This window comes from Pistacia vera, unplaced genomic scaffold (assembly GCF_008641045.1).
Source record: "Pistacia vera cultivar Batoury unplaced genomic scaffold, PisVer_v2 Contig173, whole genome shotgun sequence".
In the NCBI taxonomy this organism is placed as follows: Eukaryota; Viridiplantae; Streptophyta; class Magnoliopsida; order Sapindales; family Anacardiaceae; genus Pistacia; species Pistacia vera.
The window spans coordinates 36,722-40,430 of NW_022195823.1; positions in this window are offsets into that span (position 1 = coordinate 36,722).

Sequence of the window (3,709 nt, forward strand, 5' to 3'; positions counted from 1 at the left end):
GATCTGCGTTAGGAATCAATCTACACAACACAGTGGAAAAAAAAAATTTAAAGGATAAATCGATTTCGCTAAAACCCAAAATCAAAGTACATATTATATAGTTAATATGTTAAATCAAGAATCTGCAGAAAATATAAACAATCCAAACAAGGATCAGAGATCTTATGCACGTTTGGAGGCTCCTTCACTTTGTCTCTGATTTGGATTCACTACCAATTCAAAGTAGAATCGAAGGAACGGTAATCCACACAAAGAAAATTCGAAGAACCAAAGAGGGATTTGCTAGATCCTCTTTGGCTTTAAGAATCAACTTGAATCAAAGGTAATCTTTGATTCAAAAACTCAAGGGAGGCATGAGAGTAAAAATCAGAGAAAGGGCAGCTTTTTGCCTTTTCAATGATTGAATAATAATGAGAGATATCTCTACTTTCTCTCAACACACTTGCATTTATATAGTGCATGTGTAAAACCCTAATCCCTTTAAGGATAGGATTGGGCTCCAACCCAAATAAGCCATTGTGTCCAAACACTCTCAATTTGTATTTTATTTTAATTATTATTATTGTAATTAAAATCAATTAATATTTTTATATAAAATATATTAACATTTACTAATAATAATAATTCATTTAAATAAACGCGTATATATATTTAAACATAATCTCACTGATTTGATTTAATATTAAATCCAGGTAACAACCTTAGCAAATTTAATTGCATTGTGAGATTACCAAAATATCTTTTTGTCCAAAAGACTAAAATACTCCTTGCACAAACTGATTCTCAAATTATCTTCTATGTGTGTGACCCGTAGGCTTCTCATCATAATTGTCTCACTACACACAGACCAAGATTGGTCACTAGCAAGACATCATGGCCACCCAATAGATTTGAATTCAGTGAAATAGCTACCTATAAACAATATGGTTACCATGCAATCAAATCCTTTCATCATTTGTTATCTCATCGAGACTAAGGTACAGAAATAATGTCAACCTCAGTTACTCTCGATATATTTGTATTCAATTACCTAACCAATAACCGGAATAATAAATTAGATTGAACAACAACTCAATCCCACTATGGCCATAGCTTTAGTGTCATTGCCATTTACTGAATTGCGTAGTGAGATAACTTCTCCCGTACCCGGGAGCGATGAATCCTCTGTCGATCCACCATAGTCCTTATACACTCCTCGATGCAGCCAATCACTACTATATTGATAGCTCTGAATAGAACTGTGTTGGGCTAGTGTCAAACTACACCAATCAGTGCACAAGGCGCTCTGGTGATCTTAAGTCTAAGGATCACATGCACCACCATTCGTTAGAGGATTTATTCCATAGAAACTGGGGTGACGGTCTATATGGAATCCTTTGGTGGGTCTGTCTAGTGAACTTGCCTACAGCAAGCACCCATGTGTTACACCAGGTTGTCGGTAAACAACCTTGACAAGTGAGATCAGTCACTACTTTCGACAGGGTCGTTCAACACTATGATAGTCTTAACGTATATCTGTGTCCTTGGTTAGAATAATACTGGGGCTACGGACATTTCTAGAATGGCCACCATATGTGCTCATAGGGTTCTCACTATCAAGATTTGAAACACTTGATACCCTCATCACAGTTCTACCATCCTAAGGACATACATCAATAACATACATATATGATTTACACGATATAGAATAAATGCCTTTTATTGATCAATGAACATTATTACAAAGAGTCAATTCTACAATAATTGATTGGCTCTAGGGCACCTATTCTAACAATTTGCATATTGAATGTTATGACAATTCTGATTGGGCTAGTAGTCCTGAAGATAGAAGGCCAATCAGTGGATATTGTGTATACTTGGGGCCTAATCTCACTCAATGGAGTTCTAAAAAGCAAAAGGTTATGGCATTAAGCTCTACTGAAGCAGATTATAGAGCACTAGCTGATACAGCCACTGAAGTGGCTTGGTTGTAGTCTCTTTTTACAGAATTAGGACTTGCACTTGACAAGTCACCTGTCATTTGGTGTAACAATGTTAGTGCTAGTGCATTATTAGCTTCAAATCCAGTATTTCATGCTTGAACCACACATTGAGATAGATGTTCATTACATAAGGGAACAAGTACTTGCTAAGAACATTGCAGTTCAATATGTTCCCTCCAAACTTCATATTGCTGACATTTTAACCAAGGCACTGTTAGCAACTCAATTCAATGCATTGAAGAATAAGCTAAATGTAGTAATGGCAGCTAGTGGAGAATGCACTACACAAGCCACTGAACAAACCACTGACCAAATTGAATGTACTAGTAGCTAGTAGCTAGTAAAAAAAAAAAAAAAAAAAAAGTGATGCTTGATGTTTGCATTATTGGAGTTGTTGGAATTGGTGTTGAGTTGTACAGAAGTTGTTATTTAAAAAGCTAGTAAAAAGAATGAGTGATGCTTGAAGCTAGTAAAAAAAAAAAAAAAAAAAAAAAAGAGGGATACTTGCTGTTTGATGAAAACTGAGTGATACTTGTTGTTTGGTGTTTGCATTATTGGAGTTATTTACTAAATTTGCAATTGGAGCTGATGTTGAGTTGTATAGAAGTTGTCAATTGGAATTGGCGTTGAGTTGTATAGAAGTTGTTGATTGGAGTTGGTGTTGAGTTACTTACAATTGGAGTTGGTGTTGAGTTGTATAAAAAGTTGTTATATTTGATAAGCAATTGCTAAATTGGATTACTATATTGGAGAGTAAAGCTGGTGTTAAAGGTAAAGCTGGTATCAAATTGAACTACACTGCAGTTGTTTTTTTTTTTTTTTTTTTTTCCACTTGAAGGTATTAGATTGTTCTGCTCTTTAAAGGTATATGAAGTTGTGTTGAGCTACACTGAAGTTACTTGAAGTTGCTACTTGAAGATTGATTGTAATTATTTACCAAGTTTATTTGTAATTTTTTTAGCATTTGTAATTTGCTGTCAGAAAGCAATTGTAATTTTGCACTTTGATGTATTAAAAAGTCAAATAGGTGTCTTACCAATGTCAAGCTATGACTGGAAACCCAGTCTAGCTTGAGGGGGGATGTTGGATATAAAGAAATGCTCAACGGTGTCGTTTCTCACTTAAGTTAGAGTAGATGCCTAAAAGGTGCCATTTTGCTTATCTTAGTTAGGTGATTAAAAGTCAGTCCTTTGTACTCATTGATTCAGTTAAGAAAAATCAAGAAAAGTTCCTAAATTTTCAGCTCGTTTCTTCTCTGATTTTCTCTCTCAAAACCTAATCTCACATGCAGCACTTTCTACAAAAAGAAATACAAAGGGCCATGACACTATAGGAAAGGTCTTTCTCTGGTCTTATTGCCTCTCAAGTTCATAAATGATCATCTTTTGATACTCTTTGGTTAACTTGAGTGTTAGAGCCCACGGCAATGAACCCCACCTTTGGCTAACCCTTTGACATTGTGTTTTCCATCTTAGCAAGATGAGTTGGAGTTAAACCGTGGTTCAAGAAAGAGAGGAAACCAAGCTTAAAGTATTGGTTTTCACTAGTTAACATTGAGATAGATTTTCTGACATTAACAAAATATAAGATTATTGTCATAAAAGACTATTTTATCATTATTTGCAATGTCTCAAAATATCTCAAATGGGAAGAATCACCAATAATTTTATTAAACTTTTCGGAAGAAGCTTTGTTTTTTAAAAGTCAAGAAGTTCAGAACATGTTTA